At 42.1% G+C, this 11,652-nt stretch overlaps 1 long non-coding RNA gene across 2 annotated transcripts in view; it reads left to right on the forward strand.

The window, feature by feature from the left end:
* Window positions 1-11,652, forward strand: part of LOC109392061 (uncharacterized) — a 29,481-nt gene that overhangs the window by 1,840 nt on the left and 15,989 nt on the right. For both annotated transcript variants that reach the window (XR_002125985.1, XR_002125987.1), the window contains exon 2: window positions 1,064-1,167. This is a non-coding gene — a long non-coding RNA (uncharacterized LOC109392061). The remainder of the gene's footprint in view (window positions 1-1,063; window positions 1,168-11,652) is intronic.

Raw genomic sequence — 11,652 nt, forward strand, 5'->3', positions numbered from 1 at the left:
GATCCGAAAAGTTGTGACAGAGAGGATGGGATCCATCTGCTTTATATGTTGGAAATTGGGAAGTATTTATAATGGTAAGGTGAAGACTGGTCTTGCCGAGGGAAGGAGGGTGATGGCTTCAAGCTGGGTATAAACCTGATGTGTTTGGATGTTGACCGTGGTTTACCTGGGATGATGGGTTACTATTTGGGGTTGGGAGTGATGAGTTTGTATATTCAGACCTGGGTCAAATTATGGAAGGCACTGAATGGTAGCCTAAAGAGTTTGGATTTGTTTGATGATGGGGAGCCACTAAAGGGGCTTTCTGCAGTGTTAGGATAAGTAGAAAGTGTGACTTAGAAAGATTACTCTGGCCTTGGTGCTTAGGGTGTATTGGACCATGGCAGTTGTTTAGAAAAGTAGTGTTACACCACTCATAGTGTGAAGAAATGAAGGCCTGAACTTTAGTGGTCCCATGCAAGTGGAGAAGAGGGGACAGGTTAAGAGACTCTATGGAGAAAGCATCTTATCAGAGGGTATGTTGTGTGGCAGGATTTTGGGAGAATAATAGGGAGAGACAGAGAGAAAGAGGGATGGAGAATGAGCTGTGAGTCATAAGTAGTTAGATCCTGGATCATTTTCCCTTCCCCCTACTACTTTCTGATTCCTTCCATTTTGGTGTTTATTCCCCTATTGTTGTGCATGCAAGGGAAGATACGGTTGGCAGCCTCTGAAATGACTCCAGTGATCCCCACATCATGGTATTCATATCCTGGTGTGATCCCCTTCCCTTCCGTGTGAGTTGGACCTAATGACTTGCTTCTAACAAAGAATATGGCAAAAGTGATGCAATGTCACTTCTGAGGAAAACAATGGCTTCAGTCTTGCTCTCGCTGGCTTGCTTTAAGGAAGCCCCCTGTCATGTGATGAGCTGCCCTGTGGAAGGGTGCTTGTGGCAGGAAACTGAGGGAGGCCTCTGGCCAACAGTCATCGAGGAACTAAAGCCCTTAATCCAAAAGCCCGTGAGGTGCTGAGTAACTGTCACCGTCCACGTGAGTGACTTTGGAAGCTTTTCCTCCTCCAGGTGAGCCTTGAGGTTAGACTACAGTGCTGACCCACACCTGTGCGAGACCTTGAGGCTAGAGGCACTCAGCGAAGTCAGGTCTGTACTCCTGACCCACATAAACGGTGAGAGTACTAATGTTTGCCATTTTAAGTTAAGTTTTGGGGTAACTTGTTACATAGCAATACGTTACTGTAGAATGGTATGAGTATAAAGTGATTAAATAACAAAACATTTATCAGATAAATAAGTTTAAAGAAGGAAAAATCTGAGCAGTGTTCTCTTGTTCCGCTTTGAGCCTCCTGTGAATTGTGTATCATCTTTCTCAGAAATTTTTGGCCAGCCTTGTGGGACTAGTTAACACTAGTATTTCCCCACTCTGAATTTTGTAATTTGTCTTTATCCTTTCACTACTTAAGTTTTTGCTATGTAAACTCAGTTGTTACTTTGTAGAAAGAATTCTCCAATGGCAAGGTCATGATGTAACTTTAGAGACAAAACTTACTGATAGCAATGTCACCACACTGGTGGCTGTTACAACCCTGCCCTCCTGGAGACGTGTGGCATGTACAGTGATGAAGGGACTTGAGCCCAGTGGCTGGGAGTCACTGACTTGAGCTTCCAGAAAATTCTGTCTCCTCTCCTGGGAGCCACTTTAAACCACTCAAAAATCAAAGGTGGCTTTTTGTTAGATGAAGTCAGGGCACCACAGTTGAAGAGAAGGCAGTGGTTTGGTATTTTAACATTAGCTTACTCCCCCAGCTGAGTCTCTCAACTAGAGGTTATTTCTGCACAGCACCCTGAAAATAGTATGGCAGCCTAAATATTATTCTCTCCTAGCTGAGAGGATTTTACTTTGCAACATAGCAAAGAATGGGCTGGAATCTAAACGTGATTTAGCATCTCTACAAAATAAGACTGGTTACATTGACATTTTTAACTGATAATCAGAATGGGTATACATTACTGCACTTAGAGTTATGGAGTTAATTGTAGAGTTTCTACTTTAAGCCTTCCACAGCTTCTCCACTGACTACAGAGATAATAATACAAACTTTGTGAAACTATAACCCACCTATCACTTTGTAAATACTATAACATGGCTGTCAATTAAATTACACTGCTAGGAGCCAGAGAATGAAAAAAGCACTCATCAAACTACTGGACTTTCACACCAGACTGTAGACAAAAATTGAGGTCAGCTAGGGGTAGTATTCAGGTTAACATGGTGCATATATATTATAATATACACATCTATACTTACACATGTGTCAACAATGTATATTGCAAATTTATTGCAGACTTGAATTCCTTTTGGTAGTAAATAGTTACAAATACTGTTATTGACAGTAAGAATCTTACACATTCTTAATAGGAATAAATTGACCTGAAAAACAGTAACTTAAGGCACATTAGCTAAATGTTTATGTGATAAAATTCTTTAGCAAAGGTATAACACCTTCTTCCCCTCATGATTATGTTTAGGAAGATAAAAGGGATGTAAAGATTTTTATTGTTTTATTATCTTAGAAAACTGACAGTGGTTGGTCTAATTAAAAAGCAGGCTCTCCATAGACCAAATAAAGAAATCAGTTCAACAGAGATGACAGTGGGAAATACCTATTTAATTTGAGTAACACCTGGTTCTGTAGAAATGTGCATTGAATATGTAGCCTGCATTCATTTTGTCTGATTCATGCGCTGTTTCACCACATTATTGAAAAGAAGAGAAGAGGGACTATTAGCTCTCTCATTGGAGGATATACACTCCTGCTGGGGTCGAGGCTGTATGCACACCCTACTCCCTACCTAGACTGTTGTTGGGAGTTACCTGGAGGCGCCAAGGAGAAAATGACATGTTCCATTAAAATGAGGCATCCTTGGAATTGTTTAACGTTCTTTGCCTTAATTGAATCCATCTCTCCCATCTGCCACTCTTCTCTCTACATTTATTTCCCTAACCCACTCTCTCTGAGAATTGTAATTCTGGGGGAAATTTGTTACATACGTTGTTCCCTTTTATAAAAGCTCTCTGCATCTGGAGCGCAGGTGCGCTGTCTCCCTGGCCTTGTCAGACAAGGCTGCCTGCCTCTTCTCTGCCCCCGCACATGTTGCTGGATCAAACAGGACTGGGATAAAAGACCCCCAGTAGCAACAGGAGTAGGAAGGAAAATAGGCGTTTCAGGCTTTTGAATATAGCGCCTTAGCCATGTGCTGAATAAATATGGGCTCAATAAATATAACTACAAAAACTTGAAATTTGCATTCTGACTGGAGCAGAAAAACACAAGTGTGTTATTATTTTGAGGTGTTATTATTTTGAAACCCCTAGCAGGTTCATCTGTGACTTTGATCACCTGGGGTTCCCTTGAACTGCTCTGACGCTGCAGGTTCAGACCTCTGTTCCCCAGAGTGTGGCAGAGGCAGCCCCATTCCTAACCACTGCTCTTTCTCAGGGGTTAGACAGGAGAAAAGAGAGCTTCTCATTAGCATTCCTTTTTTGTTTGTTTGTTTTGTTGTTGTTTTTTAAGATTTTATTGGGGAATTGGGGAAGGGGAACAGACAAGTGGCTGTCCTTTTTTTCTTCAGTCTAGTTGTGGAGGACGTTGCTTCACTGGCCCATGTTGGTATTATCATTGCGCTCTTCCCGGGTGAGGCAGATCGGTCGCCGGCCATTGGACAGCCGCTCACCGCAGCTCACCGCAGCTCACTAAAGTGCACACCCACTGCTGGCCAGCCCCACTGCAGCCTATGCCGTTGCCAGTGACTCAAGCAGCCCAGCTCCAGGTCGAGCTGTTGTTCACCATCTTAGCTGTAGAGGGCGCAGTGTCACTGGCCCTCATGTGGGACCTGAACCTGGGCCCTGCTGCTCAGAGCTGGCGTCCCAAGCCAACTTCTAACGAACGCGCCACCCGGCCAGCCCTCATTAGCATTCTTGTAGAAATCATTTGGGGGTCTTATCCCAAATATAAATAAATACAAATTTAACATTAATGTACACATATTAATTGGAGCAAGGCCCACACACTCCTCCAAACTGACCATTTAATATAGTTAAGAACGCAGTGCAGGGCGGGGGCCAGAGCACAAGCTTGAGACTGGCAGGTGTACATTAGAATTGCTCTGCAATCATTTGCTTGAGAGCCTTTCTTAATCCATCTGAACCTCAGTTTCCTCATCTGTTAAATGGGTACAAAGGCTCTTCAGTGTGTTGTGAAGACTAAGTGAGATTCTGGGTATTGAGCCCTCAGCATAAGGCCTGGCACACAGTGGGCAATTGTAAAATGTCCGCTGTGGTTATTACTTTAGTGGCAATGCATCGTATAGACAACAGCAGCCAATGAGAAGGAGGCTGACCCTCTGATGCTAGGAGGGCTCAGGTGATTGCTGCTGACAAATGTCCTCCTTTTTTACTGGCTTGCTTCTCTGCGTCACTTGGTGGGATCCTCTGAAACTTCTTTTGCCTGAAACTTCATCTGGACAAGGACTCCAGGGCAGAGCAAATATCCTTTGTTCAGGGAAGACCCTTTAAGACCTTTCAGTCATGTAAAGGAACTGCGAAATCCAGTCTTCTTGAAGACAAAACTGCCTTTGCATGACAATGTAAACAGTTGTCTTCATAGTAAGCAGAGTTGAGTTCTGCCAATTATTTTTTTCTGAGAAAAATTTTCATTTGTAAAAGAAACTCAATATTGGATTCTAAAAATCATGTATGAATGTGTTCTCATGGGATAGTAAAATAATAGAGATAGGGGAAAATTCCCTTTGAGTATCTCCTTCAAACGTGGTAAAGGCATTTTTCATACCATTTTTTATACATTTACTTACCATATATATTTATCATTATAGATATAGGTGATATTGCTGTGTGTTTTTAAAAATATGAATAACATAATTATGTGAAGATATATATATACACACACACACACACACACACACACACACATATAGAGGGTGCCAAAAAAATGTATACACATTTTAAGAAAGGAAAAACTGTTAAAATTAGGCTGATGGTAACCACTTTGAGCACCTCTTGTAATTGCAGAAGTCACATGTGACTTGTATTCATCTTTTGTTTTCGGGATACATTATTACAATTTTAATACAGTTTTTTCCTTTCTCAAAATGTGTATACATTTTTTTGGCATCCTCTTATGTTAATTGTATTTTCACTTTGTAAATTGCCGTTAATATCTTCTGATGATTTGTTACTGGTATTTTTAGATCTTTTTATTGATTTGTAGAAATTCTCTATACATTCTAAATTTAGATCTTTTGTCTGTTTGAAAATAATGTACTTTTCCAGCTTGTTGCTTTTTTTCTTTATTAAAAAAACATTTTTTAAAGATTTTATTGGGGAATTGGGGGAGGGAACAGCTTTGGGGAATCGGGGTAGGGGAACAGACAAGTTACTGTCCTTTTGTTCTTCAGTCTAGTTGTGGAGGACGTCTCATCACTGGCCCATGTTGGTATTGTGATCATTGCACTCTTTCTGGCTGAGGCAGATGGGTCGCCAGCCATTGGACGGCCGCTTACAGTGGCTCACGGCGGCTCACGCTGGCTGCCGGCTGCTCACGGTAGCTTATGGCAGCCCACTGCAGCCCCACTGCAGCCTACGCCGTCGCCAGCGACTCACGGCAGCCCAGCTCCAGGTCGAGCTGTTGTTCACCATCTTAGCTGTAGAGGGCGCAGTGTCACTGGCCCATGTGGGATCCGAACCGGCGGCCCTGCTGCTCAGAGCTCGAACTCCTGAGCCAACTCTTAACCAACGAGCCACTTGGCTGGCCTGTTTTTCTTCTTTTAACCTTGTTTATGGCATCTTTTCTGTACTTTGTTTATTCTTTTTTTCAGTTTGGATGTATCAGACTTTTCCTTTCTTTCGTTTTTTGTGTCTTGCTTAAAAAGATCTTCTGTTTTTGAAGGCCTTAAAATATTTTCTTGTATTTTCTCTTTATGCATTATACGTTTTTTGTTGTTGCTTTGTTTTTCTTTTACATTTAGACCTTAGACTTTTTTGGTTAATGGTATGAGGTAAAAATTTAATTTTTGATCTTTTTCCAAACAGTAACCAATTTTACCCAGCCATATATTGAATACCCTTTCTGTAGACAGCTATCATATATTCAATTCCCAAATACATGAGTCTGTTTCTGAGCTCTCTTTTCTGTTCCATTGCTTTAACTGTTTTTTTTCCAACACTAATTCTATGGCTACAATTACTCTTATTTTATAATATATCTTGCTGTTTGTTAGAAAAAAATGTTTCTTTTCCATTATGGATTTAGAATACTCTTAGTCTGTTGGGTTGCTCTAACAAAATATCACAGACTGAGTGGTTTATAAACAAAAGACATTTATTTCTCACAGTTCTGGAGGCTGGACGTCCAGGTCAGGGTGCTGGCAGACTAGGTGTTCAGTGAGGGCTTTTGGGTTCACAAATGGCACCTTCTCACTGTGTCCCCACAAGGGGAAGGGGTGCGCTAGCTCTCTGGAGCTTCTCTCATAAGGGACTAACCCCATTCATGAGGTCTTTACCTGCACGACCTAATCATTTCCCCAAAGCCCCCCCTCCTAATACCATCACCGTGGGGATTAGGATTTTAACAGGTGGATTTGGTGGGGGTAGGGGGAAAGGGACACAAACATTTAGACCACAGCACTCTATCTCTAAAACAGTAGTTTTTATTCCTGAGAAGTGTGTTATATGAGTCACTGCTCAACATTTGTCATAGGACAGACATCTCATGGGCCACATCAGGAAGATCATTGGAAATGTGACTTCATTTTAGCCTCACAGGGCACCATAAAGGTGGGCCCAATGGCTACAGTCAGCTTAGACTCTTGATAAAAGGCTCCCCCAAGGTGATTTTCCAAACCAAATATCTCAGACTTAGGGAAATGAATTTTATATATATATATATATGTATATATATACGTATATAGAGAGAGAGAGAGAGAGAGAGAGAGAGAGAGAGATGCCTTTAAGTATCTGAAAAGGCCAACCCCTGTGAGTGGTGGTTGAGACTTTATGTAGATATTTACATGCCAGTCATCCCAGAGGGAAAAGGAGCCAAGGAAAGTGACGGCAGGACAATGAGGGAGCAGGACTGAGGCCAGGGCCGGCTCTGGACTTCCCAGAGAGCAGAGGACTGAAGGTCTCCCAGGTGGTAGGAATGAGGCAGGTGATAGCCTTTTATGGGTTGGGAGCCAGACTAGGTAGTATTCAGTGGGGAAACCTGTATGGGACAACCTGGGATGGCTCTGACGTCCTTCAAGCCCAGTATCCAGTTGTGTTGTCATTTCTCTGGCTTTCCCAAGGTTTTAAATGACTTGGTCTTAGATAGCCGTGTGCAGGAGGTTGCGGGCTTACACTTATATGGGAGCCACCGTGGTGAGGTTGAAAGTTGCTAGCTTTACTTCATGCCAGCCCTGTGTGTTAAATAGCACCATTATTCAAGAGAATAATGGGCCCTAAGAGGTTGCCAGGTACAAAGTGAGGAGGAAGGATGCCTCAGGCCAGCCCCAGCAGTCACCGACACCTTTCCTTCAGCCCTAGCCCCATACCCTCAAAAGGAGGAAATCTTGACAATGAGAGGCCAGAGTTTAGGTATATGTATATAACAAGAAATAGAAGCCTAGCACCTTTAAGGTCACAAAACAATTGTTGCAGAACTTAGAGCAAAGCCCAGGTCTCTGCTGTTTGGAGGCCAGCTTGGTCATAGATTACTACTTCCTAAGAATTACGCTAAGGCTATACATTTAAATATCCTTGTAGGCCAGTGTTTCTCAACCAGGGACAATTTCGCTGCTTCCTTCCCCCACCCCACCCCCTCCTGCCCCAAAGGCATTGGCAATGTCTAAAGCCATTTTTGGTTATCAGGACAGAGATGGGGGTTGGGGGGTGGAGAGATGTGGGAATACCCCTGGCATCTAGTGGGTAGAAGCCAGGGACACCGGTAAACATCCTACCATGAGATGCACAGGACAGCCTCTGACAACAAAGACGTATCCAGCCCCAAAATACTAGTGATGGGATCGAGACATCCTGATGTAGGACAATTAATTTCAGGTTTTATTTTTTTCTCCTTCATTTCCAGAGGATGAATGCCTAGCTCTTGTCAACTGTTTTGCTATCCTGGCCATCTTTTATCACACAGAACCCTAGCAAGGATGTGGTGGGGGCTGCGGCACCCATCTACAAGAGAAATCCAAGGTCTCTCCACTTTCAATATATGGAAGCCAAATTATGTTATTGGATGAATCCAATTTGTAGAATCAAAGGAAATGTGAGCTCTCTATCTTATGGATGTAGTTCTTATGCGATAATCAAGTAATGTGATCATCTCTTACTCTTTGAATCCTTTACAGACCATTGCTTTTCTATTCTAATGGGAAGGTTGATCAATGCTAAGACACCCATGCTAAATAGCTCTTATTATTCCCAATTTATGTGTCGAAATTGAGGTGCAGAGGGGAAGTAAAATAAAGCATGGCTCCCTCCCATTGGCGTCTCGTATTCCAAAGTTATCAAACACCTGGCCAGGGCTGCTGCATAGGTTGTGCAGTGCTCAATTGTGCCACTTCTAAGGAAGCACCATTCCCATCACAGACATCACAGATTTATGGTGACAATTTTCCTGGCAGATGGCACTAAAGTGTCTTGTTCTAACAAAATCAGAAATATGAAGACGATTTTCTAACAGAGGGAAGTAAAGTTTCTTGAAAAAGGTGTGCCTTTTCCTAATGCTCACTGAGGCTTAGATGGACCAGCAGAAAGAATGGGATTATTGCTGACTTTTTGTATATGAAAACAGTTCAGCTGGAGTTTGACTATTTGCTTGAACTGGAGTCACCCTACCTTGCTGAATACGTGTGTGATTTTAAGTATTGTAGAGTGATGCAGGTTATGATGAATGCGTTTGAGTTGACAGATTTCCTAAGAAGACCCTCCTGTGTGAGAAAGACAGTGCTTTGGGTGATGGGATAAACAAACAAACATACAAACACACACACAAACAAACTTGGTACCGAAATTTGGTTGTTCACATTTCAGTTGGGGTTTAAGTCATCCTAAGCTTTACTTGAAGGAAGAAACATTGACATGTATGTCAGTTTAATGAATTTGGCAACAGGAGGTACAAAGTGTGTCATTTCAATTATGGATTGACCCATGATTGATTTAGCAACATGTGTTGCTTAGGTTGTGATTGGTGACCAGTAATGTCAGGTGCTGGACCCTTAGGAGGGTGACAGTGAATGTTGGGGAACTGATCGACTGATGAGCTCCAGGTTGGCCCCGAACAGGCAGAATCAAAATACCAGTAAAATACTGTAAGACGGGAGTTATGGTATTGCAAGTGTTAACAGAGCTTGTCTGAGCTTTCATCCTTTGTACCTAATAGAGCCACTTTAAAACAAGGACACTACTCTCTCTCGGACAGAAATGTTCTGTTCTAACTTTGTTCTGACTCTTTAGTGTGTGACACTTAAGGGAAGAAAGGCCTCACCAATTGCCTCCGTTGAGGCAGCTTTAATTTTTCTACCAATGGGATTTTGGCATTCAGGGATTTTGGCTAATTAAAAAACTTGTCTCAGGATGTCTAGTAAGTACCCAAGTTTGGGTGGGAAGTGGAGTATATAAAGGAGTTACAACCCTCATTGTCTTATTGGAATAAGAGGTTCATGAGTTTACCCTGCCTGGCCACGTGACAGGTGGCATAGATTTGGAGAAGCTGCTTCTCACAAGGAGATTACAGCCTAGTTTGAGGAAGGTGTATATACAATCAAAAACTGGCGAGCAGGATAGCCTGTGAAAAGGCACTGATCTGAGGGGCGGACAGTAAATGCATGGGAGGCAGAGCAGGCAGGTTGCTGAGGTGGGCAGCGGAGGCTTGGCAGGGGAGAAATTGGAGCTGGGCTGTGAAAGACTGGGAGGATATAAATAGCCTGTGGGCAGAGTGAATGGTGGAACCCTGGCCATCTTCACTAAGAGCCTTGGGTCACAGAGATAACAGTTCCCTAAAACAAAGCCCTTAGTGGAAAACAGGTAAGTCATGAGGAGATCTGGAGTCAGGAAGGGTTTAAACGGGCTACAGGATGTTTCCAAGATTAAAATCTACAGTATGCGATAACGTGGATAATAATACTGTGTGTTCTTAGTTAAGTGGTACATTTTTGGGGGAAACACTTTTTATCAAGAACAAATCTCTAAAATGAGGGCTCTATTGATCCAAGTGAGCTAATTAGGTGAGAAACTTAAACTTTTGAACATTCTTTAGCCACCTGGCTGGAATGTTTGGAAATTGCACCCAAGTGTACTCATAAAAGGGTAGTTTCTCCGTGTGTGGTTTACCCTCTGACCCTCCAACACAGGGTCATTTTCAAAGACAAGTTAAACAGACTTTTCACTCCAAGTAGGCTGAGCAAATGACTGCGTTTGTCTAGGGAGTCCTGGATTATGCAAAATTATTAATAGCTTCCCGTTTGAGTCTCAAAAGTGTCCTGGTTTGGATAATAAATTATATAGCTACCTTCATTCTAAGTGATCCACTGTGTACTTTTTTTGCTTGTTCTGTGAATCCTCAGTGGCTGAAGGAATGCTTCCAGCTGAAGGAGATTTACCAACATGTGCATTCTATCATTTTGAAATAGCTGTATTTCTTCCCTGCATATAAAGCAATAATGGCAAAAAAGAAAAACAAACAGCATAAATGAGTTATCATAAACCTAGAAATGTGTGCATATATATATATATGTGTATATATATATATATATATATATATATATATATGGTATTTTTATATATTTTTTAGATCCCCAATCTCCAAACCAAGCTACTTCATTTGTAGTGGCATTCCATATATACATATGTATTGGGTTGTTGGAAAAGTCATGACGCATTTTTGCAACGAAAAACATAGAAAAAATACATCATGACTTTTCCGACAACCCAATAGATATGGATACACATACTATATAATGTTATATATTTAGAGCTATATAGTAACAGCCAATATAGACACACTATTTTAAAAGGTGATTTAAAATAGTCACTTTTAAAGAATGCATAATATTCTAATGAATGGCTATTCTTAAAATATATTTAAATCCTCAATTTGGGGCATTTATGTTATATACACACATATACATACACACATGCACACATATATATGAAATTAACAAAGCTGTGATGAGTATTTATTTTTTTTTTTAAATTGGGGAATTGGGGGAGGGGAACAGTGTTGGGAATTGAGGAAGGGGACCAGCCAAGTTGTTGTTCTTCAATCTTAGTTGTGGAGGGCGCCAGTCACCATCTGGCCGCCCGTTGGCAACTCATGGCCTCTAAGCTCAAGGTGCTGTGTCCAATCTTAATTGCTAGTGGGGGTAGCCACCATCCCATGCAGGAGTCAAACCAGCAGCCTTGTTGTTAAGAACACATGCCCTATTCACTGAGTCATCTGGGCGGCAGCTCAGCTCAAGGTGCTGAGTTCAGTCTTAGTTGTGGGTGGGCGTAGCCCACCATCAAACAGGCAGTCTTGTTAGGAGCACATGCTCTCACCAGCTGAGCCATCCTGCCACCTGTTGGCAGCTCAGCGACAGCTCGGCTAGGG

The sequence above is a fragment of the Hipposideros armiger genome, unplaced genomic scaffold, assembly GCF_001890085.2.
Source record: "Hipposideros armiger isolate ML-2016 unplaced genomic scaffold, ASM189008v1 scaffold_312, whole genome shotgun sequence".
In the NCBI taxonomy this organism is placed as follows: domain Eukaryota; kingdom Metazoa; phylum Chordata; class Mammalia; order Chiroptera; family Hipposideridae; genus Hipposideros; species Hipposideros armiger.